This window comes from Fukomys damarensis, unplaced genomic scaffold, assembly GCF_012274545.1.
Source record: "Fukomys damarensis isolate Sample0158 unplaced genomic scaffold, DMR_v1.0_HiC HiC_scaffold_29, whole genome shotgun sequence".
NCBI lineage: Eukaryota > Metazoa > Chordata > Mammalia > Rodentia > Bathyergidae > Fukomys > Fukomys damarensis.
Window position 1 is genome coordinate 31,912,254 of NW_022900941.1, and position 12,681 is coordinate 31,924,934.

The 12,681-nt window shown below is 39.3% G+C and overlaps 1 pseudogene; it reads right to left on the reverse strand.

Moving 5' to 3' along the window:
• Positions 1–1,115: 1,115 nt before the first annotated feature.
• On the reverse strand, positions 1,116–2,468 carry LOC104860008 (annotated as a pseudogene).
• Positions 2,469–12,681: the final 10,213 nt, after the last annotated feature.

Genomic DNA, 12,681 nt, shown 5'->3' on the forward strand with positions numbered 1-12,681 from the left:
AGGACAGAAAGCATTTTCATCTCCACTAAACCAAAATCATCTGCAACTTTTCAATCTTTTACCAGATATCATCTAACTCTATTTTGTCTGGATCCTTATCAAAAGTAACTCAGACAAGTTAGATCACTTACCAGTGTCTCACAGACTTGAGTAAGCATAAGAATCACCTGAGAAATTGTTTCTGTTATGAACGAGTTAGAATAGTGATGTGCTACTTTCTGCACCATATTGGAGTCCATTTATTAAAGCCAGTAACCAAGAAGGGGCTAGTGCCCAGAAAGTTCTATTGGCCCTGATAAATGGTTTTATTTCTCCTTTTAAATCATGCTTTTGGTTGGGAAGGGCTCAATGGGAGAGTAAATGGAATTTTACAGAAGCAGAACCATGCCAGATTAGTGGGGTGGGGAGCACAAAAGTTTCACAGACTAGGTGAGTTACAAAACATCCTGCAGCAGCAAGTTTAGTGCCAACCAGGATGCTGGGGTTTTGGGTGCTTTGTCCAAGCACCAGCATACAATGGTGGTAAGATTTAAAATGGAGTTGTGTAGGTTATCACATTACAACTAACTGTTAGACTACACCTGATTTTCCCATTCAGTGGTCAGAGTTTATACACAGGAACTAGTATTTCTAAAAAGTTCTGCTGCTGTTCTCCTGCTGGTATAGAAACCAACATTGAGAAATAGTATTATAATCTGACATTGAAAAGGCTTGCAGAGATATTTCTATTTTCAAGTATCAACATATGTCAGGATAAATTATAAAAGATTTTTGTTTCCTCTTAACATTTTTTAATTTTGATGTTTGGAACTCTTGATGCAACATTCTAGAGCAAGGTGCTCAGGACCTGCTGTGTCCAAGGGACTGTTAAAGGAAAAAGCTCTATTCTTTGTGACTTGATGCACAGATGAAAAACTTACACAACAAAAGTTGGTCTTTTATAGGTCACAGCCTTTCTTCAGAGCTTCCATGAGCAGACATCTTCAGTTTTCTAGCTCTTGTAGGTTTAACACTGCAACATCAAGGATGTGTATGTCCAGGACCAGTTAAAATGACTGTCAAAGACTTTTCTTTTAGTTCATCCATTTTTCACTGTCTCTTGGTCCCAGGTTTATCTAAATGATTACCTTTCTCTGCTCTTGCTCACTGGGATGCTCTCAATTGTCCTCATGTTTTGTGGGTTGGTTGGGAGAGGGAGCTTGGGAAGGATGTGCCACCGTGGGGAGGTTGTGAGTCACGGGGATGCTTCCAGAGATAATCCCTTCCATGGCTGCAGGAAGTCCTCCTGGAGCCACACCTACAATGCCTGGTGGATACCTGTATGGAGCACCATTGAGCTCAAGATGAATTGATTGCTGGTCTATTACTGACCAAGGAGCTGCTGTGATGAAGAATTCCTTGTTGACATGGCTTCTTAAGCATTCTGGAATGAGGCCCGTGATTGCTCGGCAGATCTTGGTGGAAGCTACCTCCCTCATCTTCAGGGATGTGTGTTCACTGTACCAGGCCATGTGGGGAGTACAGATGAGATTTGGTGCGTCTCTCCATGGACCCTGAGCAAAGCTAAAGGGCTCAGATTCATGCACATCAAGCACTGCCCCTCAAATCCTGCCTTCTTTGAAGGCCTGGGCTAAGGCTTTCTCATCCACCAAGCCACCGAGGGCTGCATTCACTAGGAATGAAGGTCCCTTGCCTTGTCTGCTTTATAGTAAACTCATGGATGAGGTGGTGGTTATGCTCACTGAGATTGCAGTGCAAAGAGACACAGTCGCTCTGATACAGCCAATCCCGTAGGGTGTAGACCCTCTGCACACCAAGGGGTCGCTGTATGCCATTCTACAAGTAGGGGTCATAAAATATAATGCTGAATTCAAAGGCCTTGGATGGAACAGCAAATGCCCATCTTAGGCCACCAAAGCAGACGAGGCCCAGTGTCTCCCCATGGATTCAGGTTGCTCCTTAGGCCACCTCTTGAATCTGTTCCACGCTCTGTACTCTCCGTCCTTCCCACAGGGCCTGGTACAGCCATGTGTTCCACTGGTACAGATTGAGGATGTGGCAGATGGTGGAATCGACTGGTTCTTCCACGGCTGCGTATGGGATGTTGCACACAGCGATCCCAAGCTCGCCAGCAGCCTTGATGTCCATGTTGTCATAGCCACTGCCGATCAGTCTCAGGCCCTTGAGCTTCTCCAAATCCTCCCTGGTGAGGGTGATGGTGTGGTATATCATGGCACCCCGGCTTCGTTTAACACCTTTTCGTGGATCTCCTGTGTGCACTGTGCGTCACAGAAGACCACGGTGGCCAGGTCCTTCGGGATGGGCATCTCCACGGTGCAGTCTCTGCCGTTCAGCAGCGTCACCAGCGGGCGGTGGTGCAGGGGTCGGTTCATGATCTGGAGTCAGATACCTTCTCAGATTCTGTCCAATCACTGTCGCTTGACTTTGTGCTTATCCACAAGGGCCATTCTTTATCGAACTTTGCAAACTCTCTGATTCAAAAGGCAGAGCAGTCCTCCAAGAATTTAAGGGAACTCTCAGGAGTCTCCGTGCATTACGCCACTATGAACCCAATATTAATCTGTCCACAAAACTCTATGGTTCACTCAAAGCGTTGTCCGTCTCTTTAAATTGATAAAACCCTCATCTGGGCCCCGCCCCTCCCAACTCACCCTGCTGCAATGGCTGGCATACCACCCCCTCCCTCGCTCCTCCCTCCTCCTCCTCCTCCCCCTCCTTCCGCCCTCCTCCTCCCTCCCTCCTCCTCCCCCCCTCCTCCTCCGCACCAGCTCCTCCAGGCGGCTCCCAAGCCACCTTAAAATGACACACCTTATGAAAGATTTTTAAATAGACTAACAGGATTATTGAATATCTCTAATGGAAAACTAGTCACAACCTAATTCCAGATTTTCTGAATCACTGGGGCTTTCACCTTTCATTGTCTTTGAGCTATTCAGAACTCTGTAATTTGTAGATAACTAACAGTAATGCAAATGATTCTTGTCCATAAACATGCAAATTATTTCTTCCAGGTGGGAGGATAATTGATATCCTTCCCTCACCCTCCACTCACCCCTGTGTAAGAAGCCATTTCCCAACTATTTGAAAATTAATTCCCAGGATTTATTTGTATATACATATATAGTAACATACATATATTTATATAAATTTTCCTTTGAACTAGATGTGGTTCCTACAACTAATGAGTTAAATAAAATCTTTGTCACATGTTTATTTTATATTGGTATATTGTATGATTATACCTTCTTTTTTAAAAATCTCTTAATGAATACTTTTTCTTTAAAAAAAAAAAATCCCTGTTTGGAATTTGACTTTTATTTACTCTGTTTCATTGTTTTCAAACAAGTAAATGTCTCCTTGCAGTGGAGCTGACTTGTGGTTTTTGTGTTTCCTAACACTTAACGATCAGCTTTAAAATTTAGTCTACTGGGACACTGACCAGACTGGGATCCTATGGATTCCAGCTGCCTATTTCCTTTAACAATAACACAGCTGCTCTTACTTTTTAAATCCCTCTTCACTCTTGTCATTATCTAACTCAGTTAATTTGTATTTACTTTGTTCAAATTGCATTATTTAAAGGGTTAGTTCAGCCATTTCTGTTATTCAGTGTGTTGACCTCAGTTCTTAATTAGCAACAGCAAAACCGCAAGCCATGTGCTGCTACCTGTTTGAAAGCCTGGAAACTCTGTTAGACATCTGGAATGTGAGGAGGAGCCAAACTTGTATGCCAAGTTAGAATCCTTTGAATTTCTAGGGTCAGCAGGAAATCCTTGCTGGCTGGCCTGGTCACAGGCAGATATTTTAAGTTCTAAGTTCATGACCCTGGATGCTGACCAGCTTCTGATCAGAACTGCTTCCTTCTAATGGAGCATCTGTGTTCTACAAGAGGAGCTGTGATTCTCTGCATAACCCCCGGAAGAAGGCTTTCCTGGGCCCCTAAGCCCTGGAACTCTACCCAAGAACTATCAATTATGATTTCATTATTTTTCTCAGAACTGCAACATGCTATGGGTTGTATTATGGGTAGGACAGGCTGAGTTTTCTCCGTGTAATTATTTTGTGCCAAAGAAGAAATGATACCATTGACTTTAGGAAAATAAGGCCTTGAATTTTTGAACCAATTTTCTCACAGTTGTTATTGTGTATGAAGTCTTCCTGATTACCATTTAGTCTATCTCAGGACATATGCTTTCATAGAAAACACAAACTGCTGTGTGTATCTACCAGTTCTGTATCTGCACATGCAACCAAAAGGAGGTGGAATGTTTGAAAACAAGAATTTTGTCTATACTGAATGTGTACAGTTTTCTTATAACAGTTATTTTACTATATTGTTTAGAGAATAAAATAATACAGTTTAATAACTTCTTATATAGCATTTACATTGCACTAGGTATTATAAATCATAAAGACAAAGTACATGTGAGGATATTCCCTCATATGCAAATACTATGCCATTTTATATAAGAGATGTGGGAATCCACGGATTTTATTATCTGTGGAATGTCTTAAACCCATCATCCTATGGACCTCAAGGACCTACTATATTCCTAGGATGCCATATTTTAATTAACACCTTAAGATACCTTTCAAAAGATCGCATGGATTGCCTTAAAATTTCATTAATGTAGAACTTTTCTCCCAACATTTTCATAGGGTACACAGATTCCCAGATATAGTCAGGTTACCTGTGTTCTGACACATCTGCTCAATCCCCGATTGTCAGGTATTTTCTACAAAGTCAGCAAAAGGAAGATAATGCAGTATTTAAGTGACAATAAAGAAGGGAGGTGTAACACACTGTCAAATGGACAGTCTGCATTTCATTGGCTAAGCCTGGCATCCCTCGTAGGGACGATTCATTATCCAAATACATCAGGAGAGCCAGCATGAAGAGTGCACGAGTACTGCAGATCACATCAGGCTTTGATCTACTGCTTCGGGGGTGTGCTCAGGTTCATTTTCTCTTATCCTTTTTCATTCATTCAAACACTACACACAGCCTCTTTCTCTTGAGATTTCCAGATTGCCACTCAGTGCCAGTTAGATGCTTACGTACTACTCAGTGTACTATTCAGGGGTGCAAAGGGAGGTGGTTTTGACCTCAGAGTAGAAATGTTTTCATTTGCCCTGACTACTGCCCAGCTTCTTTGCCATGGATCCAGCTTCCTTATGAGTGTCTGGAACTCTCTCTGCTCCTGAGTCCTTGCTTATCCAGCCCAACTCCCTAAACCCTCAAATATTTTCACTCGTGAACATATTTGGTTCTGAGTTATTGTCAGGCCTGCTAGGTGTACACAAACACTTTTATCTGCCTCAATGAAAAGCAGTCACTCCAAATAGCAATTGTGTGATCAGTGCTTAAATTACAATGTTTAACTCTCCTCTACACAGGAGAGCAATAAAGTTTATATAAAGCTGGAGAAAACCAGGCTCAGGAGAGAAGACTGAAAAGTTAGGATTAAGCTTCTTGTAAAAGAGCTGTCTTACACAGCTAGTTAACAGATTTTTAAAAAAAGTTAAAGTTAATGTTAACAAGTTGTTCTCCATTTCCCATAAGTCAGTTTCTAGAGAGAAATATCAGATTTTTGCATTAGGAGAGCTCGGTCACTTGTATCAATAGGCCTCTTGAGCTTGTGTGTGTCAAAGCAATCATATTGTGAACAAGTGATACTCAGGTATCATAAACGTGCTGCAAAGAAAGCACTTCCACAATCTGAGATTACAAATGCACAGCAGTTCTGGAAATTTCTTGGGATGCCTCATTGATTATATCACTGACACTTGCCAAAGATGATAAGATTCTCTTCTTTAATCGAAACTTTAGTCAGGGTCCTCTGAGTCTTCTGCTTGATGAGGCCTGAAATTCAGCTTCCCTCTCTGTCCTTGAAGAATCCAGTCTGAGAAGATTCCTGATAAAACAATTTACCTGATATTCCCCATCCTTGATATCTGACCACCCTCTATATCAGCATCCTGGCCTATCTTTAGCAGTACTTTTATAAAGACATTTTAGCCTTAAAGTCCTTATCCTTAACATTTTATCTCAGCAGTTTTTCATGCACTGTTCCCCCAACACTACTCCTTGGTTATAAATCCCCATCCACCTTTGTAAGAACTGAGTCCAGACTCTTCCCCCATAAGATCCCATTTCATTGATCTCTGTGTCTATCCATGGCCTATCATGAATACAGTTGGCCTCATCATCTTTAACAAGTGTCAAGAATATTTTTCTTCTTTACCACACTAAAGACAATTGTGAATAGCATCGTCCCAATTTTGTGCCTTTTGTAACAATTTGGGTGTTATATTATTGTTATAGGGGCAGAGAGACACCAAAAACAAAAAAAACCATAGGGCAAAACATGTATAGATAACACTGTAAAATTATCATATGCTTATCTGTGGCTGAAGATTGTAATACTTACCTGTTGCTGAAAGTTGCAAGATCATCACATGGTTATCCTTTTTAGGTGATTTAGACTGGACTTTGCTTGTTATGTTACTGGACAGTTGGTTTCAATTTCACCTAGTATCCAGTCTTGTCGTATTCCAAAGAATTTAACAGCCCAGAAAAGCAGTAAACAAGGCAGAGAGATTTTATAAGTAAAAATACAATTTGCGAAGCAGGAGCAAGCCAATGAGAAATTTCAACCCTGAATTTGACTCAGAGCCACCCTGAATGTTGCAAGTTTGAGATGAAAGTATACTTTAATGCTCCAGAAGAACCTCAGGAGGGCAGCACCCTTAGATGGCAACTTCCACTGATGAAGGTACATCCTCAGTGATGTAGGGAGGGCAGAGCCAGAGATGCAAATGCTGTGAGGTCCAGAGTTAGTTTTTCTTTTGTTTTCCAGAATTTCAGAAGTAATTCGGGTTGTAATTAGCTGGGCTTTTTTTCCAGTTAACTATGAGTCTGTATTTCACATTGGGAAAAGAAGTTTGTGAATTTACATGGGCCTAGACCAAATCAGTATGGTTGACATAGCCCATCAAGGAGATCAAAATCACAACGTCAATGGTATTATAGTGACCTGGTATTACCCTAGAGAATGTGCTCCTTTGACTCATGCCAGAGGTCAAGGACGTGTGATAAGGCCAGGAGAATTTGTTTAAGCTTATATCAGGATGTTAGGGAAATATGGGGAAAGCAAGGTGCACTTGTGATTTCCAAGACCCAGTAGGCATCTTGTCTGTTCTAAGCCTAAAGCCAAGATGTCTCCCATCTGCCTAACTCCCTCCTCAACTGTAATACTAAATTCTCCACACAGGAGCTTTCCTGCCCATCATTTTTAAAAAATATGTAATATGATCTCAAACTGAACATGCTCAATACTGTACCTGCCCTGACATATAATGAAACCTTTCATAAAAATACACAGAATAGGTTTTCCAAATAAAAGCCCCTTCCTTCCTTTGTCCAGCGGGGCACTGCTTTGAGAATTATCCCAAGTGTGCTACTTACGTGCTGCAAGTAATAAACTTTTGTTCACTCTTATCTCTCAGTTGTGCTTATCAGCTTTGTACTCATCAATAGGCAAACCCACTACGTTTGGTTACAGAAGGAGTTGTAGCTAGTACTGTGGGAATGCCTAGCTTGTCATCAAACTTCTATTTTCTTCAACTTCTGGATTCTCAGCATAGTTACATTTTTCAGCTTTCCAGGAAGCCGGCGGCGGGGGCGCTTGTTTTTTTTTGTTGTTTTTTTTTTTTTTTTTTTTTTTTTGGTACCAGGGATTGAACTCGGGTCCTTGCGCTTGCAAGGCAGGCCACCGAACCGCTGAGCTAAATCCCCAGCCCCCAGGGGGGCACTTGTAACTGAATTCTTTCAATGGAAAATGAGCAGAAATGATGTGCCCCTCTACAAGTCAATCCTTCTAAGGATACCAAATGTGACACTGATGGTGAGGAATAAGATAGAGGTTGCCAAGTTCTGGTGGCCCTGCCTGGACAGGAGCTAACCTATAATAATAATAAGAAGAAGAAGAAATAAAAAACCCTGCTATGGATTTAAGGAGTAAAAAACAAAACATTAATGCATGAGCCATTCTACATGTGGAGACCCATTTGTTGTCACAGCTTTACTCACCTAATAAGATACCTACTGTTTCTGCAGTTTGATCACAGTTCAATGTTTCTCTATTCCTCAAAAAATATCAAAAATCATTTTTTTATTTCTTCTGGTACTCCTACATTTAAATGGCTGAAATTCCACAGGCTGAGGAATCTGCTGAGAGTTAAAAATATCTATGCCAGGTGACACATAGAAAACCAAAATATGCTTTGTGATTGCTTTTAATTGGTACCTGTCATCTACTTGGTAGAATTTTATTAACAGAAATGTAAACATCCATTGTAATCTCAGAACACAGGAATCTTAAGCAGCTTATGAAATTCAATCAAAGTTCTTTTTATTGTTTGGTGTTTGCTGATAACTCATTAATGTTTCTCAGTGTTACAAGTTCTGCAGCAGAAATGTGTATTGCAAATGAAAGTGACAACATACAGATATCAACACAGCAAAGTGGTTGAGAGTTGATCATCATTGTACAAAATAGTATCAGTCCTTTACTACAAGATTTTTACTATAACTAGAATAGTACTGTTGTTACTGCTTTATTAAAATGAATAGAATATGGCAGATAGTTATTTTTCCATACATACCAATTTCATCAAAGCCACATACTCTTCCCACACAGAAACATATATGTACTAGTGCATGTGCAAACACACCCATGAGCGTAACACGCATTTGATAGAATTTAAATCATATTATTAACCCTTGGAAATTTTATCTAAATTCTACTGGGAAATAGTCTCAAGGTCCATTTGATTTCCCTGGAATGCACTTTGTATTCCCAAATAAGGCAATAACACAGATTTCATTGTTTATGCATATTCAGCAACTCAGTCACTGATGGGTTAAGTGACAATATGGCTAACTAAACTTCAATTTCTCCCTTGGTTAATGTGCATTTATATAATAGAATCAGGTGAACAGTCAATTGGCTGTATTAAAAACAAAGCTGAATTAGGCTGATAGAGTGAAATCCTCGACATCTACACAAATCTTGTACTGCTCTGCACTGGCCAGTGCATGTGTTTCTCATCGATTTGAGGCGATAGCTTCCCTGAGCTGAGCACCAGTAATCAGTGGGTCTTTCTGGAATTAGATGGTCCAGTTTCACTGCTGATGTTTTGCAGATAGAAAATGACAAAGTCTGCAAAACTCTCTCAAGGACCCCATGGAAGTTATCTTTGAGAAATTAGTCTCAGCAATTTACTACTATTGAGAAAATCTCTACCTGGATGTCACATAAGCCAGTGTGACCAGAGGCCAATAAAATTACATTTTGTAATTGTGCTTTCAATTGCAGTCCTCACTAAGTTTTCATATCTTATTGCATTGAAATCTCAATAAATTACTCGGTTAATATTTCTCACATTGTCATGTAACTGTGCATATATATATGTCTAACATCTGTCCTTGTAGACTGGGTATAAGAATCACTAGAGAATCTTTCCTGGCTTTATTACTACACTGTTTTCTTCTCCTGTGTCTGAGGATAGTTGGAGATAAGAAAACTAATTTAAAAATATGATCTGGACCACAGGAGTCTTCTACTGTAGCTTTATATGAACCCAGTCTTGCACAGCTAGCTGCTGTCTTGACCAGCATCATCCCTAGGCTGGCCTGTGACTCTTCCGATGTCCTCATTTCTCATGCCAACATGGACACAAGGGCTTCACTCCCACCTCCTGATGGTACTCCTACACTCATCATCCACACAGTCAGCGGAGACCTCATCCATCTGAGATTCAGTCCTTTCCACATTTCTTGGATGAGAAGATGAGAATGTGCCGTAGAAGAGCCAACTTCTGAAGTTCAAGGAAATGCACTGGATCCCCTTCCTCTACCGTCATCTACCAATATGTTTCTGTGTGGGAAGAATATGTGGCTTCCTCTACCAGTCTGCCATCATCTATTCTGTCAATTGTTTAATACTATGGGAATTTAATACTATGGGAACACAATAAAACTCTCTAGGCCACAGATAAAGCTTAGCTGTTGCAAATGTTAGCATTTCCATTCCCAAGCTTGCTTCCTCTTCAAAGCAATGTTGGTTATATTTTCATATCTCACTGCACTAAGTTCTAAAAATTCTTATCCTGTTCAGATAGGATTCCTTCATTTTCTAGTAATGTAACTTTTTTGAGAATCCACTGCTAGATTAGGAGTGCTTCTTGTTGGCACAGATGATTCATCTTCTCATCCCAAGAGTGTAGAAAGCAGTGCCTGGCACAGAGAAGATATGCAGTAAATTCTTAATAACATTTTTAAAAATTTTTATCATTTCAGAGAAACATATCCTTAAGCATGACACCATAACTATTATCTTTTGCCTTCATATCACATTCTCCTTTTCCTCCTTTGTTATAATCACTTCAGAGGAGAAACCACACTGGAGATTGACACCCTCTTTCATCCGTAATAAATTTCACTCTAATCTGACTTGCCAGCAAAATGACTTGGGGCCAGAGCACAACCCCATAATCTAATGGGTAATGTGCATTTAGCAGGTAATAGATGTTTCAGAAATTCACTTTAGCTTCCTTTAGTCACAACAAAAACAAATAAAAGCCTTTGGCTACTGTTCTGTTTCAAATAAATACAATGTGAATCTAGGAAATAGTAAATTAAGTTTCAAAACCAGCAGATTGACCTTGTATCTTCTATCAGCCAAGTGGTGGCCAGAATAAGGTTCATTTTTTCTGCCTGTCAAAACTTCGTAAGTTTAGACTGCTCCAAGTGTGGCTATGTGTTCTTTCCTTTTGGGCCTGGGACTTCACCAGGAGCTTGGGCTTGTTGGGTCTTGGGAAATAGACCTCATCTGGTTTACATTTCCTTTGTGCTCCATTCTAAAGGCTAATGGAGGAGATTTCAGATTTCTTTGCTAATGCTATGAACGAAGTGATGAAAATCCCAGTAGGATGCAAACTTCCTCAGTATGCTTAGCAAGTATGTGTGTGTGTGTATGTATGTATGTGTATATATGTGTGTGTGTGTGTGTGTGTGTGTGTCTTTTGGGCAATTGTGACTTAATAATCTTTTCCTGAAACCACTTTATATTTAACAATTATTTCTGGCATTATTCCCTCTTTCCCAAAGGAAATTTCTGTAAGCTTATTATTAGAATATATATAAAGTGTTCATTCTAAAATGCTATGATATTATTTAGCTTTCTAGCTTGTTTAAACTACTTTGAAAATAATAAAGTCTATCTCTGACCACTTATATTTTAAATGTAGATACTTTTAAATGATTAATGATAGAATTTTTCAAAGTATTATATTTAGTATTAACTAACAGTTATTAAAATCATAAATTATTAAAATTATAAATTTTTCTGTTTCTTCCTTATTTTTTTCACATCAACAATAAATACATTTGTCAATGGAATTGAATTTATCTCAGTTTAGATCCATTCCCCTCCAAACAATTGTCAAATTCTTCACACTATTACTAACGTTGGGCACCAAGGATATTACATATTATTTAGAAATTAAGACTTTAAGTGTCTTCTATACAACTCACCTTATTTACATAAAAACTTTCCCACTGTAGATTAACAAGGTTGTGAATTATGACCTAGACTGCTTTGATATGTTTCCTTGAGTTTGAAATATTACCTGAGTGGCTCACGTGTGACCCTGCAAAGTGCAAGTGTTAACCCAGAACATGGAGATCTCTAGCTTATCTGTGGCCACTTGAGTTGATTTCTTCTATTTTGTTTCATGAGTCTTCTGGCCCTTTTGAGGCTTTGCAGCAGCATAGCGAACTCATGTCTAGGAGTTGGGCTGCTCTTCATTTGCAATTGCTTTTATTGGCTTATCTTCTGTTATGGGACTCTCTTTGTGGAGTTAGTGCTATTGCTAACAAATGTTTTGGTCAGCTGGAATGGTTGAGAGAAGCAAGGCAAAGAAGACTACAAAAGGGAGTGGGTAAGACCAGCAATCCTATAATTGGTTCCTCCCTTAGTTTATTATGAGACAGCCAGCTTACCTTCCCTCTTTCAAATAAAGGTAATAAAGTTTGTCTTAACTATTTTAGAGAACTACTGTAAACTTAAAAAGAACTTGATAGATTTTTAAAATTGATTGGTATGCTATTATTTTAAAGAAAATACTATAAGCTGAAAGGAAAAATAAACAATTTTAAAAGACAATCAAGAAAAGTAAAAATACTAGTAGTCAGAAGCATTTCAAATGTTAATCCTTTCATGATTAAAGAAATGCAAATGAAACCTAGGAAGTTTTAAAAATTTGAACCCTTAGGCTGGGGTGGGTGATGAAAAATGGGTTTTCTTACACATCATACTGGAAACATAATTTGGCACAACAACAAAGCACAACCTTTTCAAATGAGTGCAATTTAATTGCACAACCTTCATCCAAGAATTCTACTTCTAAAAATCCATTCCAAGAAGGTAATCAAAAAAGCATGCAAATACACACACACACACACACACACATATATATAATATACACACACACATGTTTTGTATAAAATGATTTAGGCTGGTGAAAATTATATTCAAAATAAACAGTAAGGTTATCATTGGCAGTGTATAACTGACATGATGGGCAGAATTCATT